The following is a 22,899-nucleotide window of genomic DNA, read 5'->3' on the forward strand; positions in this document are numbered from 1 at the left end:
GAAGTGGAGGCATCTGAGAGTGATTCCCCAATTTAACTCACAGCAAGCAAGTTCTCAGAGGATGACAGGCTCCGCAGGTCTTGTGTGCTGCAAGATCTGGATTTCAGTTCACTTTGCAGAGGCGTATAAGGTCACAGATGTGAACTCTCTCATAAAGCAAAAAATCCATGCCAAATGCTCAGAAGATAATCAGCCAGCTTCACGCAAACTATTTATTGGGTAGCAAGGAGCTCCCGACCCCTTCTGACAGCATAAGCAGCTTCTAGGTTGTGGCTTAACATCCTTAAGAGCAGCTTGACATACTGAATCAACACCCTGTCATTTTGAATATTATCTGTAGACATGTGTGTATGGCACAACTGAGCTCCCACCTAAAATTAATTCAAAACCTTCCAGCACAGGGAAATTTTGCTTCAAGCTGTGCTCTGCTGACACGATGATTTATTGATTTATCTCTCTACAAGGAAAAGAGAGAGCACCTCCAGTCAAAGGATATGTTACATTATGACACTGTCCTGGAGGAGGGGGAAAGCAATGTGAAAACAAATAGTTCTTTTGTGAACTCTGCTAGATGCACAGGAAGGATGAGTTTTGGTTTGTTTATTTACTTAAATCATACACAAATATCCTATAAATTTTTTCAAGAGATTAAAACCTTTTCTACATGAGTACAGCCAGTCTAATGCTCAAAGTTCCTCTAAAAAGAGGGTCAAGTCTTCATGGTACAAAAATTTTCATTAATCAAAACTTTCCGTGAAATAATAACAATAAAAATTTTTACTTAATTCTGTATTATTTTAAACTATTTTAAGCAATCATCCTGCAAAGTAAGATTGCTATGAAAAAACCCTGGAGGTACTCGTATTACAGGGATGCTGCACTGCCCTCTAGAGTCTCTGTCACTTTCTCATTCCAGCATCTAGATGCAGATTCTTACAAAACTGGCTCTAAAGGCATCACAGAGGGGAGTGCTGTCTACTAGATGTGAAGCACGGCCAATAATTAAGACAAGAGTTCACATTCAGACTCTTCAAGTGGTTCTCAGTGTTACTTTGGACAATACCTTGAAGAATCTACCTGACTCCTTCCAAGATGGAAAATCTCAGACCTGCTGCATTCAAACTCTGTGCAGTGCTACAGAAAGATGGATATTGCTCCTATGAGTGCTTTGTTTTGACTTTAAATTAGTTTCAGTTCCTTTCTCTCAGATTCATAATGAAAGATTCCCCAACCCAGCTCACTACTATACATACATATCCATCTGCATGCAGGTAACCACCATCGTTTTTTTCCATTCATAAGATGGCAAGGAGAGGACAAAACATGCCTTAACCCTAGCATATCAAAACTACATCAAGTATCTTCCACTGATACCACGTCCTAACAACCACATGCACGCATTTGCATCGCCCTTGTAGCAGGAGGTGGTCTAGATACATTTCATCCTTCTGCACTGGGATTGGTAGAGCATCTTCTACACATCATTTCAGACCTCTTGCTTCACCCCTACCAGTTACTCATCTGAGCAGCCCATATACTGTCCCAACAGGTGATGTCTGCCTTTCTGTTTTGAAATACACAAATATATTATTTGTACTTGAACAGTGCTCAAAGACTCTAGCTAATTTCAGGATTCTCTGATAAGCTCCCAGTAAGAGATGGCTTACACCCTAAAAATCACTTGGAACCTAAAGAAGGAACAAAAAGGGGATGAAATAAGGACAGAACCCATTTTGTTTCATTTGTCACTGTCCACACCAAATTGCACAAATGCTGTGGGAGATGATTCATTTCAAATATGTAATAGATACATGCCTGAAAGTACACACACACAAAGTACCCTTGAAAGAACACAGAGACATGGCTGAGCCAGTCTCCTGCTGTCCATTATCAGCTGACCTGCTGACCTCCTCAGCATCACAGCAGTAATAGTGAGTTCAGCTCTGGAGAAGAAGGTCTCAGCCTCATGAACCAGATGGGAGAAAGGGAGCAGGAGTAAGGAGCTCCGAGGAAAAAGAAAAAAAAAAGAAAGACTGCCCAGTTGCTAAAAGACACGCTGCGAATTACAAAACCAGGACTGTCAGGACACCTCTCAAGAGCTTGGAGTTTATATTAAGTCTTATGCAGCCATGGGAAATGAAGCAGCACCAGAAGATGATCCTGGACACTGCCCAGACCGACTGCTGGATGGCAGTGGGAACATCGAGGACTGCATTTTGTGCATGCCATTTCTAGGCACAGAGGACAGGGGCACAGAACATGGCTCTTAGAGTTTCTCTGGCTACATACCAGCGTCTGGAAGAGGCCTGAAGCCTCCAGGAGACATCATGATCCCTTAGTCTCCAGCAAACATCATAAAAGACTGAAGAGGTTGGGGTTTTAAGGTGGTTCCCTGAAGTTTGCCTGTTTTCCCAACCTCCACATCATCTCTGCTGTACCCTGCCCCACGAGGCTTGAGCTTGCATGGAAATTATAGCACATTAGATTCACTCTATGACCTAACTAAAGCACCTTGCATGACAACTGGGGCTGCCCAGGGGATCTTCTATCACCTTTTCTATTAAAGTCAGAAAAGATGACTCATCTGATACAAGGCACACTATCCTGGATATCACGAACACCACCTTCAAGTCTTTAGCTTAGCAAGGCTCAGTGTAACCAAATTCCTGCTCCACCTCATGACACAGGGACTTCCCAAAGGCAAACTTACTTTACAATTTACTCTCTCTGCCTCTCCCCTCCAGGCTGGGTCCCCATGATTGCCTTTAGCTGGCTCTTGGCTTGGGTTTGAACTCAGCTCGTTCTTCTGAAGCCTCTCAGATAGAAATGGGAAGGAGTTTGCTATTTAGTAAAGATGGCAAAGATCTCACTGTCAGGAACAAGATGGGAATGAACAAACATGTCCTGGTGTTTTAAATGCTTCCCAATCCTTCTGAAAGTGTTACGTTCTTTTGGCTTATCCATCTTCACCTGCACCCTCTTTCCCGCCCCTCTGTCCTCAGGGATATCTGCACACCCTGAATTTTGTCTTTCCAGCAGCAGCTCCTTGGAGCTGCCACGTGGATGTTACAGCAAGGGTGAGCCTCAGTTCAAAATGAAGACACCAAAACCCAGTCTCCTGTAGGTAGGTGTGCACTGGGCATCCCAGCTCCCATCACAGTCAGTGGATCGCCACTCAGTACAGCCCAGGGACCTCAGAGAGCCACTCAGCTGAGCACTCACTATGAGTCTACTTCAAAGTGAGCTGAATCACTCTCCAGCTTCATGGACTGTCCCGACTAGATCTCTATTAACTGTAATGGGAGCTTAGATGCCTACCACACACCTTCACGTTGCTTTTATCTCACACTGAATCTCACCTCTGTTCTCAGACCCATCGCAATGCCATACAGGTGTGTGCTCTTTGGCAAGCCACACACCTTGCTTAACATGTTGTGTATGTAACATTACCATAATTAAACCAGTGCAAGTTTTATGTCTGGACATGACTTAAGTATACATTCCCTATTCGTATCATTCTAAAAAACGTGTGTGTGTGTGTGTGTGTGTGTGTGTGTGTGGTGGTTTGGTTTGTTTGTTTTGGTTTTTTTTTTTTTTTTTTACAAAAGATTATATTCCCTCTGCTAATCCAGTAGTGTCCCCTCAATGTTTTGTTACTCCTTAGGCAATGTTTTTGGAAATTACTGAGCAAACTGCAAACACTGAGATACTGTTATCTCCGTCCAAGACAAAGTTGGAAAGCTTTTAAGTTAGCCAAATGTACATCACATTGAATCATACTCAATTAACCTAATCAAGTATTTCTCTAATGAAAACATACGTTTCTGGGCTGGCAGTTTCTGACTCAACCACAATTCATTCAATGTTAAGGAAAAACCATTAGAAAAACCATCTGTTATCTTTAAATACAGAAGCTATTTTTACCTTCATGATGAGCCCAAGTAATTATAAGAGAAGTGGAGTAGGTTTCAAAAAGAAAAAGAGAGGGCAAGACAGCTGCTACTTTGTGATTATCACAGTGCAAACGTGTTGCTAACCATGTGCAGTTTAGGCCTCACGCTCCTCACCCTGCTATGCATCATGTAACCTATTGTCATCCCATTAGCTGAAGCTACAGAGTACATGCTACAGGGAGGCATAGGGGTTAGAGCGCAAAAGAGTGAGATTTGATGAATGAGTATTTACATACTAGAATTGAATGCCAACAGAATCCCAAAGTTAAAGTTCTCAGAAAAGGGTTGATTCTCAAAGGAAATGAGTGACAAAGTCCCACGCAATTGCTATTTTTAGGTGCCAGATTCAAAACTGCAGTCCTCAAAATCATCAGTCAGTTGACACCTAATCCTAGGGGATCTGACATTTTTTGCATGACAATTCCCCAGGCACCCACCTGCTCACAGAAACCGTGACAGCATTAACCAAATCAGCAGAACTCCCTCATACTTAATTCTTCCCGTAACCCGTAACTCAGAAACTTCTGCCTACATTTCCCGATGAGCTGTCTGTTACCAAAGAGATGAAGCACTGTATAAGATCAAGTGGGCAGCACCTTCCTTCCAGCAGTTGCATGGCTACAGCTACAAGACAGGAACAGCCCTAAGTGGAAGTCCTGGGTTTGCCTAGAAAGATCTGGACCCAGCATCCACACTGCCCTAGCCTGTGGAGTCCTCCTGGAGCACGGTAACTCTCAGTACACCCTGTGGAAGCTGCTCCATTTAAATGCTCAATGGACCAAGGAGAAACACCAAAGGAGCACAACTCCATCGCGCACTAGTGAGAGAGTTACCTGACACAAGACAATCCTGACTTCTTGCTCGTGCTCCACTGGTTGCTGATGCTAACTGCTGAGAACACGGGCAAGCTCAGGAGCCCGAAGGAGCAAGTTCCTGAGTTCAGGAGCCTGAAGGCTCCTCTTTCCAGTCTCAGAAAGGGGCACATCTCCACACTATGCTGCTCCGTGTTTCATATTGACTGACTTAAAAGAGATTTACACTCAGGCTGCTGGCTGTAAGGTTTCCCATGGAGACACTTGACTGACCACTGGATCTGTGTGACTATTCTGTTTCTGGTCTGACAAGAGCTCATCACAGATCTTGCTGCAGTGTCTAGGAATGAATCAGTCCCCCAGTGTCTCCAACTCATGAGCAAGTACACCAAGCACAACTCCTAATTTTCCATTGCCCCAACTCTGGAACCATCTAGTCATGGATTTAATGCTCCAAATGAACTCGAGAAGTCCCAGACTGCCTATGACTCATCTACTGGTTTCAGCAAGGGACACTCAGGCATGGTGCTCGGTGACTCCCAGCAGGCAAGGGCTGCTGAGCAACACCATATGACCAAGTGCTCCTTCTCCTTCCCAAGGGGCCAGCTCTACATGGGTCTTCTTCCCTTGGTCTCAAGGGAGAACAAAATACAAACCAAGGCAACAGCAGGAGCTCTGAAGGCATCCCTCTGCCAGGCAGGAGACAGAACTGAACCAGGAGGAAGGAACAAAGCAATAGGAAAGCAAATGGGGAGAAGAATAGCTCTGGAGGTCTGTCTTTGTGCCTTCAGCAGGGCAAATATGTGACTACATGTCCTGCACAGTTCTTGCTGAGAAAGCACTGAAAACAAATGTGCTCGCAAGAATCACTCCTTCCCCTCCCCGAGATTGCCTTTTGGGAAAACTTTGATCCACTCCTTTTCCCCTAAAAGGAGGACCTGCAGCTCTGCTGCCAGAGTTGCTATCAGATTTAAGTTATTTGGTGTTTTTCTTAACTCTGTAACACTTGGAACCACGTCATCACAAAAGAGAAACTCAGCTTTGTTTTATATTTTTGTTTCTAGCTCACATGTTTGCAGAATAAATATCTGAAAACCAGAGGTAGGCAGACTAAAGGCCAAAGAGCCAGTCAGGACATGTGCTCTTTTTGAGACTTGAAACTACTGATTTTTCAACATTAGCTTACAGGCTTGGGAGGCCTGGGTCATGGTTTTGGAGCACGTGGCAACACTGTCACCTTGACCACCTCACAGGGCCTGAAGGATATCATTCAGACACACCTAAACCAATTTTCAGAGTGGCAGGGCACAGCACACCTCCTGCCTCCTCTGCCCCTCCTGGCCATCGCAGCACACACTACAGCATGCCCCAGTGATAAAGAAGAAATCCATGAGCAGCACCAAACCAGGACACGTTGAGTTGCATCAGCGTAGCCAGTACAACCATCAGTTTGAGGACTCCTCCTTCAGGGTAGCACTTTCCATTTGTTCTTACTAAATTATGACTCTTTGGTCATTTTGGAGCATTTTGTCATTTTGGACAGACCAGATCATGTGGCCAGCCATAGGGTTCCTGGGTCATGAAAAAGGTGGGAGGCTGCCAGTATTTGGGCTAAAATGAGAGCATCATCAGATACAAACAGTCAAGACTCTGTAACTGAGCGGTGGGATCACTGTATTTTCCCACCCATGGAGTGTCCTTACCATAGCTCTCCATGACATTAGGTGCACATCATATGGTTCTCAGTTGCGTGAAAACGTTGGCATGTGGCTCTTGGAGCCAAGCAGGTTGACCACCCTTGATACACAGTATCATGAATAGCATAGACAGAAAAGCCTCCAGGCTGTCACATCCCCCATCATGGACTGCCTTGAAAAACATGGCAGAACTTCCCAACATAAATTACGGCAATAGGAATACACCTTAATTTGTTTACAGGCTGTCTTTGGACTTCAGCGTCATGAAATGCACTCTGCTTCCATTGAAAAGCCTATGATACACCATATACAACCACATAAAATCCAAGTTAAGGGGGTGAACACTTATTAATTTTATACTGAAATGCAGGTAACAAATCAAGTAATTCAAACTGCAGAACAAAAACCAAAGCACTGCTGCAAAATGCTGTGAGCATTTGTACATCCCCTCTAGTACAGCTTCAGTAAAACCTTTGCATTTACTTTGAAGTACAGCAACACAACCGCCTGGACTCATTTCTCAGCAAGGCTCCCCGCACAGCTATATGACCCACACGAGGACTGATGAATATAATTGCAGGGTAAAAGGTACAGAACTTCTAAAGTCATTTTTGCAACTGGAAAATAAAGTAACTATACCCATGCTTCATGGAGCATGCACGTTTTTCAAAGGACTGTTTACATGCAACTATCACAACTTCACCAACTAAAGTTTAAGCCTTCATCGAATAATAATAGGTATTTTACCTAAATGTGTGGATCTCGAAGCAAATGATGAGGTGAGAATCTCAGCTGTTACAACAAATAACTTTCTAGTCCTTGTGGCAGTGAAAAAAATGCCTTCTTTCCTTTCATCTGCTCCTCTGGAAAGAAACTCAGAGGATTTCAGCTGCTGCAAAACAAGAAAGAGGACAAAAACGTCCCATACATCAAATATTTTGTGTGTGATTTTTACGGTGATTGTGTTGTTCTTCAGGGTTGACTCAAAGTTTTTAAGCACAAAGCGTAACCATAGCATGTTATGCAAAACAGGCTTTAAACAGCAAAGCTTCTTAAGTATTTTCAACAAAAGTTATTGATAGAAAATGTTGGTTCCAAAGAGTCACTAGGAAACAAGAGAGAAGAAATACCCACTCTAGAACAGGCAGTGTTTCATCCCCCTCTGCCATTGTCTGATAAAAAGTTTTAGATTCATTTTGTCCAGTACAAAAGAGTACCAAAAAAAACCCACCAACCAAAACCAACCAACCAACCAAACAAAAAAAAACCCCAAAAAACAAAAACCAACCAAACAAAAAAACCCCCCACAGCCTCAATATAGGAAATCCACTACATCTTCTCAGAAATTCACTGGAAACTCCTGAGATCGAGATACTCTACCCACAGTTCTGATATGTGCCAAAAATCACAGAATCACAGAATCGTATAGGTTGGAAAAGACCTTTAAGATCATCGAGTCCAACCGTAAACCTAACACTACCAAGACCACCACTATACCATGTCCCTAAGCACCTCATCCAAATGTCCTTTAAATACCTCCAGGGATGGGGACTCAACCACTTCCCTGGGCAGCCTGTTCCAATGCTTGATAACCCTTTCTGTGAAGTAAAATTTCCTAATATCCAACCTAAACCTCCCCTGGCGCAACTTGAGGCCATTTCCTCTCATCCCATCGCTTGTTACCTGGGAGAAGAGACCGACCCCCACCTCTCTACACCCTCCTTTCAGGTAGTTGTAGGGAGCGATAAGGTCTCCCCTCAGCCTCCTTTTCTCCAGACTAAACAACCCCAGCTCCCTCAGCCGCTCCTCATAAGACTTCTGCTCCAGACCCTTCACCAGCTTCGTTGCCCTTCTCTGGACATGCTCCAGCCCCTCAATGTCTCTCTTGTAGCAAGGGGCCCAAAACTGAACACAGTATTCGAGGTGCGGCCTCACCAGTGCCCAGTACAGGGGGACAATCACTTCCCTAGTCCTGCTGGCCACACTATTTCTGATACAAGCCAGGATGCCATTGGCTTTGTTGGCCGCCTGGGCACACTGCTGGCTCATATTCAGGCGGCTGTCAACCAACACTCCCAGGTCCTTCTCTGCCTGGCAGCTCTCCAGCCACTCTTCCCCAAGCCTGTAGCATTGCATGGGGTTGCTGTGGCCCAAGTGCAGGACCTTGCACTTGGCCTTGTTAAACCTCATATTGACCTCGGCCCATCGATCCAGCCTGTCCAGGTCCCTCTGCAGAGCCTTCCTACCCTCCAGCAGATCAACACTCCCACACAACTTGGTGTCATCTGCAAACTTACTGAGAGTGCACTCGATCCCTTCATCCAGATCATTGATAAAGATATTAAACAGAACTGCCCCAACACAGAGCCCTGGGGAACACTGCTTGTGACCAGCCACCAACTGGAGTAAACTCCATTCACCACCACTTTTTGGGCCCAGCCATCCAGCCAGTTCTTTACCCAGTGAAGAGTAAATATTCCAACTAGCACTTATCATCAAAAGACAAGCCTCCTTCAAACAGAAGTCCTGCACTAACACCTCCCAAATCAACTTGAGCAGTGCCTTTGCTACTGTGTGGGTATTTTTTAACCTTCCTGGGATGCTTCATGATGCCAGAGAATCCCACTCTCCAATTTTAAGGCTTGCCCTGTCCTTGGGGATGGAAAGTCTCATGACTGAGTCCTCTGAAATAATTCTCAGAAACTGGGCCAAGTGAGTTCAGCTATTTATTTACTACGACTCAAGCATTAAACAACACAGTTACTTGGTTTGAAGGCGCATGTGAAAATACAATGGAAAGCCGCATTTATAACCACACATATTTTACTCCAGCATATAGGCAGGACCCCCATCCTAATTTCACTGAAGGAGATCTTTGCTGGCAGAAGCAAGTATGTGTCTTCTCCAAAGGCCTCTCTTCAGCTCAGTGTCTGTCCTCTCTCCCTGACTCTTCTTCCCATGCTTTTCTCCAATTTATAACCTCAGAACTTCAGAAACCACATTATAATACTTTTCCCAAAGGGGAACTCTCTACCTGCACTTAGTTTTATTAAAACCTGTGTTTCTTGAGCATGACTAGCCAGAGTCTTCTACCAATGACTTGCCTGGCTCTTAGTTTGTTAACCCATTGTGAAAAAACCCTGTCCCCTCCATCCATCAGGCCAGCAACATCAGTGCCTAACTTCTTTCAGCTTTCAAAGCACACCTTATCTGAACATCCCATGCACAAGCAGCAATTTATACCGACTGCTAAGAGAGGCTGCGTGTAGTTCACTGTTAGCTCTCAAGAGAGGGTAAACACAACACTGACCAAGTAACTTCAGTGATAACTCACTACAAAACCACTACAGCACCTGGTCTAAAACCACTAAAGCACCACTAAAGTCTTTGAGACACAGGTTTAAGGAAGCAGGTATATCATATCTGCAGCCAACACACAGACACCGCAGACAATGAGGTATCTTAGTCATGCTTCTGATTTTTAAATAGTCCATTAAAAAGGAAGGGTCACCATATCTTAGCAAAACGCAGACCCTGCAAAGCTCCAGATATCTTTGCATCGGAACTGCAATCCCACCTGAAACCACAAAACACAGAGGTGAAGAGCGAACACTGCAAAGTCCCCTTGGATGCTGCAACCTCTTTCAGCCAGCTGTGTGACAGCACAGAGCACGGCAGGCCACTGGCCCCCTCTCTACTTCCCAGGCGAGCCATGCACATCTGGCCAGTACACAAATACCTGAGGCACACATGCGTCTGTCTGTGAACCAGGGCTGTGTGTTAATTACTTAATTAATAACTCCCCTTAGCAGTTTAAACAGCACAAACTATTAGAACAGCAGGCAATGAGCAAACCAGGCAAACGCTGCAGAATGGGAGCGCCCGCGAGGCAACCACAGACGTTTGTGTACCGGGCCAGGGTGGATGCCACCTCCTCCCAGGTCTGCGTTTGTTGGCAGGGTTTGTGGCCTCAACTAGCCACTCCTGAGATATACTCTTCGCTGCAAGCCTCACTTCCTTGTCTCTCTCAGAGCAAAACTAAATACTGAGAAAGAGAAAAAACTATTACAAATTGTTTGCTGCAGATGACAACCGCAAGACCCCAATACTTGCTTTGAACAGTGGCTCAAACGCTTATCTTCTGACCAAATTCACAATACCAGCAGGAATCAGCAGTGTGCAGATGCTCTCTATCTGCAGAAGCCCCCCACTTGAAGAGCTAATGCTTAGGAAAAGAGAAAGTACCACACCAAGGAACAATAAATTATTTTCAAAAGCTCTTTTCTTTCAGTCACAGTGAGATACCACAAAGGGCTGAGTAGATCTGTGTGAAAATCACTGAGCTTTGGGTCAGTCACCAAACATATTTATTTCAACTGGGCAAGCACTTGGTTCTCAGGAGGATGTGATGGGGTATGGGAGTTTTCTTTAGAATTTGTATACATTATCTGAATATGCTCTCTAGACACTTCTGAGATGTAAACCATGTTCTAATTTTCCACATTTTCATAAGAAGTGCTTAAGTGTTTCAAAACTCTTTTTGTTGACCAAAATAAGTAGTTTTGGTATTCGCAAAACTGTATTTTTTAAAATAACAGCCATCTGAAAACGTCTGCCAGCTGTAGGAATAAGCACTATCTGCAAGTTCCCAGATGTTTTCAAACCCTACCAAAGCCAATGAAGGCTAATTAAGGCTGACCCCCACTCCTTGGCAGCACCCAGTATCTTGTACATTTGAGTCACAAAAGCTCAATAATAGTAATAATATAGGTAATAATAATACCTAGCTTATATATAACGCGTTTCATTACAGAGCACTACAGAAACAACAAAGGGAAACAAGTGCAGGGAGGGGAAGCAAAATGCCACAGTCTCAAGAAGTCAGCAGCAGAGCAAGGACTGATGCCCAACACAAGTCCCAGCCATGTCTCCTGCATGGGGTCAAGAGAGACATGAAAAGTACTTGTGAAATGGAGGGTCAGAATGGTGAGAGGTACCCTAAGAAAGAAAATAAACCAGCCCCATTCCATCTTCGCCCTTCCCCAGAGCCGCTTGGACCCCCTGCATTCCTCTCACTAGGAGCTTTCACCAGGGAGCATCGTATAATTTATCCCAAGCCAGAAATCAGGACTGTGTTAATGAAAGGATACCATCCAGCTGTTCCACATGTGCACGCAATGCAGCTGTGATCCCACAAGCAGAGGAAGGAATAAGTGTGAGTTTGTGTTTGTATATGGAGAGTGATACCCCTCCTCGGCCAACACTCTGTATACATCCTCCTCAACCTGTTAGTTGCTTCTGATGCAACCATACACTTTGTTCTTGAAATCATATTCTCTCTTGGCTTATGCAACCCTCCTTTCACACCTCCAACTGTTCCTTTGTGTGATCTTCCCGTCCTCCTCTATGCCCTCCCCATCTCCCTGAGCTTCCCAGGAGACCTATTCTTTCTTTTTCTCCTTTCCACCTTACTTCCAGTCTCAGCCTCTATTATTTTTTCAAGACCCACAGCTCTGCCTCCACTCCAGGCTTACCTTTCCGTCCACGCTAGATCTTGGCATGCCTTTCCAGTGCTCATGCTGTACATCTCGTGAATCATCTGAAACTTCAACATGGCTGAAAGCACAGCTCCTAATTTTGTTTGGCCTAAAATCAGGACATCTTGTCTCAGAACTTGCTCTGGGGTTTCACACAGAGGAAGCATCCTAGGTTTTGTACAATGTCTATATGGTTATACACTTTGCAATCTACTCATACTCTTTCAACTCCCTTCCTAGTCTTTTCCATTTTGATTCTTGTGAGCTGCTCTTCTCGGGACTTCACAAATGGCATCTTGTCTTCCTCATACCTAGTGAGAAGGCTGCCACAAAGGTCACTTTTCATTGCTTTAACCGAGTCCTGCAGCTGGTCTCACTGCTGATGGATAACATTGCTGTTGGCAATTTTAACCGACTGTTTACCCACTTGTTTAACCCTTCAACACAAAACCAGTCTATCTTATACATAAAAAGGAAGATATCCAAGAAGTCTATTCCAGATAGCACAGCTAACATAGTATCCATGACTGATTAAAAACATGCCTAATTGGATTTGTTTACAGCCACTGTAATAGGTTGAGTACATACGTATCAGATACATGGTTGATAACTATATCCTCCTCTGAGTGGGAATTCATGTCCCAAAACTACATGAAGAACAGTCAGTGCAAAGTCTGAGTGCCTAAATAGCAACTAACAGCACCAGTTTGTAGAGTTAGTGTCTTCCCAGCCCCAAGACAGATTACACTCAAGCCCTTGCTGAATAATTGATCAAACTTTCTCAGTGCACAATCAGAGCAATCAGCAATAGATCATACAAATGGAAAGTGAGCACAAGGTCTCTTTAATGACCACTTAATCCCATGACGTCAACCTATCTAAGGCACATAAGAGGCTGCTTTTCAAAATAAAACCACCTGATGTTTTTAGATAACCTCCCCTGATAATTATGACTACTCCTATTTACATAAGTCATCTCTACAGCTGAGCAGTGCCATGGAAGGACTTAACCAGGCCAGATGGTACACACTTGTCTTCCACCTGCACAGGAACCAAAAGAACACTTCAAGAAAGTAACGCGCAATAAACGTTACGGACTACTGCTGATGGGTCCCTTGGGAAGTGCTGGCATCATTACTTAGAGCAAAGGCAAGCCACAGCGCTTCATCTTACAAACCCTGACACAGCTCACAGCACTCTCGCTGCCGCAGTGCTTCCAGCATGGGGCCCCAGCACATCCACAGATGCATCACCACACTCACAAGACTTCCTCCTTAATTGCCCATCTGCACTGAACGGGACCCATTTCACGGTGACCTAAGCATACTAAATCAGGGCTACAGCCATTATCAGCAAGGCTCTGGGGCCAGATTTGATTTAAGGTGTCCTACATGCTCAAAAATGTTTGGTTTGGTACCTCACTTGTGTCTTCAAACCTCTAAAAATATTTTGAAAAAGCCTGGCTCTCAGGCCCACAACAGCAGTGGCCCTTTAGCTTTTATTTTGTCAAAGAAGGAACACTGCCTACACCCCTGCAACTGCATCCCAGTTCTTCAGCTGAAGAACTTCAGCTGAAGTTTTTTCACTTTATATCCTCTCCTAGAGCACATAGAGTTGCCTATCTTTGCAAATAATAATGCCCAAAACAAACTCTCCTAAGAGGCACCGTCCCTGGAGAATACCCCCCACTTGAATCAAAATAGGAAGGAAACAGATTTAAAATGTTCTTCAATTTATTTTGCAAGCCATTTTGAAGTCTGACTATGTATTTCAATGTTTTCTCATGGGGACAGGTGCATAAGCACAAATAAAAGCTCTTTATAAAAGTAACTGTTTCACGTCTTTAGAAAAGAACATACAATTGCAACCAATATTTTCCACAAAGCAGGTATTTTTCAAGATTTGCTTTTAACACAGCCAGATGTGATGCAGGTCTATTATTAGCAAGAATTTAAGCAATGCAATGTCAAGATGAAACAAGGGAGGTAACATACCAAAAAAAAAAAAAAAAAGAATCTAACAGCTCTGATTATTTTCCAATAGCAGGTTTTTCATATGCACCAGTGTGGCAGTACTCAAGAAAGCCTTCCACAGTTATATGCAATTTTACAGTCAGGCATCAAGCATACAGGTGCAGGAGGCAATTTCCTAGGACAACCAGCTCACAAGGGCAGCCAAGTCACAGCCTGAGGTGAGAGAGACACGGACACACAGAGACACACAAGCTCACACACCCCCCCGCACAGCTTACTGTCAGAACAACTCCTCCTGCTCCTTCCTCCCTGAGCAACTCAGGACTACGCCTTACAGGAGACAGAGCTCACTCTGCTATGATGCCCTGAGAAAACACAGTACTGAGGGATCATCCTTGCCACAAAATGGAGTTCTACCTGCACCTGAGAGACGCTGACCTGCAATAGATACATATCTTCCCAGACTGCACATCAGGCATGCTAACTCCTAACACCGCCATAAAAATTCAAGACCCACATCTTCACGCCATCCAGAAAGACATGGGAAGCCAATCAACAAGACTCCGGATTGCTGTTGGCAGTTTATTCACTTACTGTTTTTAAAGCAGCATCTACCAGTCTTGCCTGTATTTTCATATTAACAAGGATCTTAAGAGCCAAGAGAACAAGAGTATCCTCCTCTGGATTGCTATACCAGACCCTAGCATCTTCTTTAAGGGGAATAATTCACTCAGGATTCAGTTACTGTGCCTGGGATCTTATTACTGCACTAATAAGTATTAGTGCCACATTACATCACCGTGACACCCACGTACATGAAGTGATACAAATACATAGGTATAGATTGTTTAATTAAGAGCTTGTTCAAATGACCAACAGACCTTTAGCAGAGTGAAGTTGCCTTTGGGTGCAGTACAGCCAGCACACTCATCCACGCAATGAACGGGGTTGCTGATGTCAAATGTGGTTAAGCCCCGATGCCACAGACCTGTGGTAGAGAACTTGGGCATCCGCATAACACTGCCGGTTTCTTTACACATCCTAAGCCAGGAAAAACAAAACCCAGATACAATGACATGAACTTTCAAATGAAAGTCAATATATTTTAAACACTGGAAATATATTTAAAAACCTCTCTGAACAGTCACATGTATATCCACTCTTTTAAATATATTCTCTTGGGAGGTTTTTAATTTAAAAATATATACAACTTAATACCGTGAGGATGCCATATTTAATACCATTAGAAGTGTATTCAAATGATCCACAGTATTTTGTTCTCTTTAGCACTGACCTGAACTGTGTCCAAGCTGTAGTCCTTTCAAATTGGGTTGAAGCCAAAGTTACTGGAGACCAAACTTCCCTCACTTCTGGTCCTTCAGCCAGCAGGAACAATGAATTATTTAACAATAAAAATCAGAGCGGACTGCTGTAATACGTATCTCTGATCACCTCAAGTCATCACCACCACCTTTTCTGGCAGCCCAGAATCACAGAGGAAGAGACACCCTCTGGCTATGATTCCCTTCTCTGAGGAACAGCTCTGATACAAGGACAGAAGTCAACACCACCTGAGCTACCGGGGTGCCCCTGCTCCTCCCAAAGCTCCACAATCAACAAGAACCCCCAGTTCTGCCGATGGTGCCACTGCTCCGTGCAAGTACAGGCAGGGTTGGCATCTGCTGAGGTGTCTGTTGGATATAAAGCTAAACAGAACAATCCAGATCTGCCCACTCCAATAAAAACAGGAGTTTATATCTGAGTGAAATTTAATACAAGTACACCAAGTCCAAGGAATGCCAGCTTATTCATTTTTATATTGGGCTTCCCTCAGGTCTTTTTTACTTCAGGTTATTATTTCTCACTCCAAACATTTAGTAATTTTCAAACAGATGAGGAATTAACTGTCAGATGTGCTTACCAAGATTAGACATCGCAAGCCACCAAGTAGCTTAATGAACACAAAGCACAGGGGGAGCCTTGACAGCAGTATGCCCCAGAGCAAGTATCTGGGAAGATACTTGAATCTATAAAGAACATAGATAAAGAACAAGACGACTTAAAGATAAAGAACAAGACGACTAAGGCTAAGATACAGAGCGGGGAGGAAAAAAAAAGACGTTTGCCAGATCTGGACTGGCACACGAAAAAATGGGCAGTGCAAGATGCTCCAATGGCTCTGGACCAAGTGAGATGAGTTTAGCAAGGTTTATTAGCTTGGGTCTCGCTGCGGCACCAGTAAGAGGCGGTGGCAGCCCCAGGACAGCAACACATGGAAGGAACCACAAGGAACAGCACACAACGAAGCACAAACATTTCCAACTTTCTCAAGCAAAGCTCAGCTAAAAGCAGGTTGGGAAATGATGATCCACACCAAAGCTTCAGGAGCTGAACAGTAAGACGATGCATACGTCTCCAGGCTGCCTTCTTACACTTAAAATCACTGTATCAACACTTCACCATTGCAGTGATCAACGCACTGATCATACTTCATAGTGAATCCCATCCCTCGTATGTGTTAGGCTTATGAGGAGTTAACTTACAGCATCGTAAGTAACTGCTTAGTGTTCTGTTTGCTGCTGTCTTAGTTCAATCTCCTCACACTTACAATAAGAGAAAAAAGGGCATAATGTGACTAAGTCAAAATTCTAGAAAAAAATTCCTCGAATTCCCCTTCACTAGAAAGAACACCGACATTCTGGATGCCCAGGTCTGATTTCGGAGCTATAACCTACGAAATGAAATCTCACTCGCTGCTCTTCTCACCCCTGCTACAATCCCAGGCCGGGAGAGCCTGTCAACACGGCTGATCCAAGTGCCCTGTACACCCCGAAATCAACAGCACAGGGTCAGGGTGGTGGGAGCTCAGCTGTCCCCACACCTGAACCCGTCGCTCACCGACTACCTCAGCCCAAAGACTGAGCCTACTACCAGAAGAAGATGTACATTAAACAAATGATACCTCTTGTAACTATTTGGAGGAGACAGAGCTCTGTTCTTGTTTAAGGAACAAAGCAACAGCTCTGCTGACTTTGGGGTCAGAAGGATATAGAATTAATTAAATATTACATAATTATCCATTTCATATTTGTGCAGCAGGAACAGATATGAGAAGCCAACCCACAATGTTTTTATTAATTTGTAAAATGCTACAGAATATAAACTAATGTTAATTCAATTATGTACTGAGCACTATCAGTGCCTTCGGGTCTCTGCTTTGAGGATCTGACTAATAAAAGGACAGATTCTGCTAGGTAAAGGCGTACCATTACTCTGAACAAACCAGGTCAGTTCCTAGTTCTCCTAAGGCCACCTTAAAGCACTGAACGACTCCGCGTCACGTCAGCCTGGGCCTTGCCCGAGATGACCCTTCCTTAGGGACAGAGCCTCAAAAGAAAACGAGGAACAGCAAACACAAACGAACATCACCAAATGACAAAAGGAAGAGAGAAATCAGATTCCCCATTAAGCCCAATCTTTTTGAAAAGTTCAAGCCTAGGATTTTGTTCCTGAGAGCTTACAAACTGCCATGTGCCATCCTGACATCTTTTAAAGGCTCACATGGGTATTTTCCCCCAGCCCGGCAAAAGCTACAGCAAAATCAACCCAGCAATCTTCAGTAAGTGTCGATGTTGGTGTTTCTACAGTAAATCAGGAGAAGACCACCAGGACCTCCAGGCAGCAATTCAGGTTTTAACTCAACAGTGCTATGACCTTAAATGCTACGAGAAATACCTGCCCTCTGTGCACCAGCACCACTACCGCAGCCAAGACCTAAGCCAGGGCGGTACATGTCATCGGGCAGCAACCTAATCAATCAAAAAACAGAAGGCGATCATCCCTAAAATCATTTGTGTTATAGTGTGGTCAGAAAGCCCAACAACTCCAAGTGTCTTAGGCACAGAGAAGTCTCCCACAATTACAAGAACACCTGTTCTTCATTGGTACCTTAAATGCAGGCTTTCCTATTCCTTTATTCTCCCGAAAATTCGTGTCCGTGTGCACCCACCTGCCCACCTCTTCCCGTGTGGAGGGCACAGGCAACGCACACCCCCCACCATCACCACACGAACACCCCCTGTGAGACCCCGGCGGCGGGAGGAGGGGGCACGGCCCGCAGCCGGCCCCGGCGGCGCACCCCGGCCTCCCTACAGAGCAGGAGGAGGAGGAGGAGGAGACCCCACACACCCCCTCTTCCCGCCCGGCCGGGCCGCGCGGCCCCGGCCCCCGCTGCGGAGGGTCCCCGCCGATCCCAGGGGCAGGGCCGCCGGAGCGGGGCCCGGTTTCACCCCGCCGTGCCCGTTCCCGCGGCTCCCCTCAGCGCCCCGCTCCCCTCAGCCCGGCCGGCAGAGGGAAAGCCCCTCGCCCTCAGCGCCTGCCAGGGAAGGGCGCGGCCGGCGGCAGGTGCCTGAGCCCCCTCCCGGGGCGGCCGCCCCCGCCCCGGGCGCCGCCCGCACTCACCGTCCGTCGCCATGGCCGCGGCGGCGGCCCGGCCTTCCGCGCTCGCTGCCCGACGGCGGCGGCGGAGCCCCGCGGCCGCGGCGAGGCGGGGAGGCGGCCCGGGCCGCCGCCAGCGGGGAGGGGGCGCGCTGACCCGCGCGGCGCCTCCCCGCCTCGGCGCGGGAGGGGGAGCCGGGCGCGGCGGCGGGGTCCGCCGCGGCTGGGGGAAGGAGCAGCGCTGCCTCCTCCCCGCGGCGGTGCCGCCCCCGGGGCAGCACCCGGGACCGGGGAGCGCTGCCCGGGTCGCGCTGGGCGCGGGGGCTGCGGCCCGCGGGGCCAGGCGGGGGAAAAGCGTGAGAGGCGGCACCCCCCGGCTACACCCGCATCGCCCCGCGGCCCCAGCCGCATCAGCGGGGCTTGTGCACAGCACAGGCGGGACTCCTCGAAATTTCGCAGAAAAATCCAACTTGGGAGGGTAAGCAGCTTCACCCAGTCTTCCAAAATTTTGTGCCATCTCTGCTCACGAGTCCTCGGGACTGTATTGCCCTGTGAGTAGCATGCATAAAATAGGACAGCCAACTCCACCCTCGCTCGGATGGACATCGTCAACACGCAGCCCTGTGTCAAATACTTACCTGGAGACACAGCAGGTTGCACTGGGCCTGTCTAAGATTTAAATGCTCCTCACTTTTCATCACATGTACAAAACTCTCTTCTAAAGAAACAAGTTACACCCTGTCTCTGATAACCTTTAATGGCTGGCCCTTACGTCCTCCATTGTTTTCCATATCCAGGTTTATATTTCTGTGACTAAAGAGGAACCAGTTTGGTGTCTGTTACAGAAAGCTCAAGCTGTTGCAAGATAATTTTGCTTTGCATGTTTCTATTGCAGCCAAACTACGGCGCAGCATAGAGAGGACTGACCCGAGTCCCAAAGTGCTAGGAGCAAGACAGTTTTAGCATGTTTCTCAAGCCCTTGTAGCTCATGAAGTTCTTGCAGTCCCATTTCCAAGTGTTGGGCTGCATATAGATGGAGGAGGGAAGTATTCCATTACCAGGCTTAATCGGGTGCCCAGATTTGAGGACAAAGATGAAAATGGGGTGAGGAAGCCAGGTCTACGCAGCAAGCTTTGTGAAATGTGAATAGGCAACTCCAGAATATAATGAACTTGAAAATTAAACATTCCAGAAAAGAAGGGATAACATATCTGTGTCATTTGAAGAACTTGTTATGCACATGTGATGAGAGAATATAAACTCTCTACATAGGGTCCTGTTATGTTAAACATTTAAGCACAGGACTGGAAGAAACCTGAAGGTATCCTCTAGTCCATCTCCTACCTCCAAAGCAGGATTAGGTCTACCTCACACAATCACTTTTTTTCACAAAACCATGCTTTTCCAACATTGTTTTGAACTTCTACAGTAGAAGTGACTCTGCTGTTTGTTGTAAGGCCAAACTGTTTATTTAACTGCAAAAAATACCTTATTAAGTATATTCGTGGTGCTGTAAATTGTATAGCTCTGCCTCAATGAACATGGAGAACAATTAATAACATGGAAAACAATCACCATTTGCATAAACACCTATTACAAAGCTATAAAGACAGTTCACTGTCAAACCCTTTCTTTTCCAGACTAAACTCTACTGCAGTCTGGTTTTTTGTTGTTGTTGTCCCCCTTTTTTTTTTAGGATTCTTTAATTATTCTAGAGGAGATGTCTACACACTCCCCGAACTGTATACAACACAGATCACCACTGCCATCCATGGCATTTGGAACTTTTCACATCACACCAGTATTGCTGATCCACCTCTGGTTTGAGGGCTGCAAAAACCTCCAGATCAAGAATAGCTGCTTACACAAGCATTCTTGAGCTGGTATTTGCATTTAATCTGTCCTTACAAGTGCAGCCTTTTGCACCTACCTTTACTTAATTAGACTTTGTTGATTTCACCCATTATAAGAATAAAAATTATATTGGAAAATGTCTTCCACTTGAACAGTTTCTAAACTGATGTCACCTGTAAGTGTTTTAAGTTTATTCTGCTTTTCATCACCCACATTATACTTGTAAACATTGCATAGCACTAGTTCAAACCTCCACTTTCAGGATCGTTTAGCTTTGCCAAAGAAATGGCGATTACTATTGTATGAATGTAGTTCTTGAGCCAGTTGTATATCCATCTTCGAGAAGTTTCAGCCAAACCGTATTTCTCTAATTTATATACAAAAACTATAACAACATCCAGATACATACTGTCATGTTGCCTCACTCCTACCCACCAGGTTAGCTGGAAGTTAGACTGGTGTTACAGAGATGAAGTTTCCTTGCAGCCTTTGACTACTGTATTAGCTGAGGCTATAACCAGGAGAGAAGTTAGATACTAGAAAATAATATTCTTGAAGTCTAGATTTACTGTTGTTGGCGGGGAGGGGGGTAGGTTGTGGGTTTTTTTAATGACAGCTGCTCGCTTCAGTGAAGAATTTTAGGAAGTCCCTCTCCTGTTTTTAAAAGCCTGTAATTGCCCCTCAGACTGCAGCAAGGGATTTTTTTTTTTTTTTAAAGAGATTACACCAGCATTATGAAACTTTGCTTATAGCTGCCTCTCAATTCTCAGGATTACGGCTTTGAAATATTACCACTGCATATAGTCAGCAATTCTAAGTTCATCCTTAAGCATAACTTCCATTTTACATCTACGTAATTTTAGAAACAAAATAAAGAACACTTGTTTTCATAATAAAATATTAAAATAACTGCTAGTTGAATGCACCCATCTTCATGCCTAGTCAAGCCTTTGCATGCTTCTGATGTTGATTTGCAAATCATTTTCAGAAGCGTGTGCAGGAAGACTCACGTCACTGAATATTGAAAATTCTGAAAAATTATCCTACTCAGCTCTTGGGATGGTTCAAAGAGACAAGGAGAGGCGAAAAAGATGGTCACGTTATGAAAAAGTGCCACTGCAGGGAACAGTATTAAACATATTCCTTAAATATGTTAAAATAAACTTATTCCATATATATGGAATCATAATAATTTAGCTGAAAACAGCCTGTCAAGAAAGTGAAAAATAAGCTTTTGTAGTTGTGTTTAATCTTTAGCTTCCTTGAGAAAGATACCTGCAAGCCAGAGGGAAAGAGAAAAAGAGAAATCTCTTTCAAGTTTCCCTTCAAGAGAAGAACCCAATACCACGTCGCTGGAAGACCTAGCTTAACCTCGGTGCCTAGAAACAGCAGAAGAGGAGTGGTGCTGTAAAGTTCATCCTTAAGTAACTTCCTAAGTGAAGAAACTCATAAGAAACGATGAATTTGAAGCTGTATTCCCAATATCTGCTAGAAAGAACTCTCCCTCTTCATCTATATCTTAGCCATCCAGGGGTTTCCCAAGAAGAGATTCAAGTACTCCCACCGTACCTCACCTACCAATTGCTACCCTGTTACACCTATACTGCTATCCACCCCCTGCAATGTGAGGATACCAGAAAACTTCTCTGTCAGACTGCAGACCCACACCCACATCAGCAGCTGGCATTGACAAAACTGACAAACACAGTATTATCAACAGGATCCTAACTGCATTAAGATGAGCGGACAATTTTGACCAAAAAAGTCTGGTTAAGTTTCCCTTAAGAGATCCCTTTGTCTCGTCTGTCTGATCATCAAAAATTAGGAGCAGAAATCCATAGAGGCAGAACAAGCTTATGCTGGTAACAGAATATTAAATTGTTCGCTTTACTACACAGTAAGGTTTTGGCTTTATTATAGTGTTTCCTCTTTTCCCAATAACAAGGTTTTGAGTGCAACACTGGTCTTATTAGTTTTTCCAGTGTCCAACCTGTTTGTCATTTAGGCCCATTCCTTCTTACCAACTACTGCATTTAGAGGCCCATTTTATATTCAAATCATTTATATTTCCACTTAGTGTTTCTTCTTCTAGGTAAGGACACTTCAATTCCTTTGGCCTTAAGAGAGTCATACTACCAAACTACTTCACTCAGTTTAGGCCCCCTTTTATATTCAAAATCTTTCAAATTTCTATTTTGTATTTCTTCTTGTAGGAGAGGACATCTCCACTCCTTTGGCCTTTCTTGATAGTACAGCTATGATCAGCTGAAGAAAATACCAAGGAGAATAACCATCCACATTCTTCTTCAATTGTCATGGTCAGAAGCAGGTATTTAAGGCTATAGCCTTACAGGGCTGAATGACGACACCAATTCTAGTGCTTGTTATTGTTTACAGAAAATACTCCAGCTTACCATTCTCAGTCTGTTTGCTTCTTCTGCAGTACTGTTGCCTAGCAATTGTTTCCCCGTTCTGTACCTGTACTCAGTACTGAGCTTCATGTTTATATCCACACCCACTTCTTCCACATCACCTCCTCAATTTATAACAATCATGTTGAATTCTAGTCCTGTCCTTGTACAGTTTAGGGTCATCTGCAGAATTAATAAATGCACATTATATTTCTTCATTTGAAT

General features: G+C 44.7%; 1 long non-coding RNA gene across 1 annotated transcript in view; it reads right to left on the reverse strand.

Moving 5' to 3' along the window:
- The window catches only part of LOC142410734 (uncharacterized), a 64,621-nt gene extending 41,739 nt beyond the window's left edge, over positions 1 to 22,882 (reverse strand). Inside the window, exons 1-2 of the long non-coding RNA XR_012776023.1 lie at positions 22,678 to 22,882; positions 14,854 to 15,013 (exon numbers count right to left, since the gene is read on the reverse strand). This is a non-coding gene — a long non-coding RNA (uncharacterized LOC142410734). The remainder of the gene's footprint in view (positions 1 to 14,853; positions 15,014 to 22,677) is intronic.
- Positions 22,883 to 22,899: the final 17 nt, after the last annotated feature.

The sequence above is a fragment of the Mycteria americana genome, chromosome 5 (assembly GCF_035582795.1).
Source record: "Mycteria americana isolate JAX WOST 10 ecotype Jacksonville Zoo and Gardens chromosome 5, USCA_MyAme_1.0, whole genome shotgun sequence".
Lineage (NCBI taxonomy): Eukaryota > Metazoa > Chordata > Aves > Ciconiiformes > Ciconiidae > Mycteria > Mycteria americana.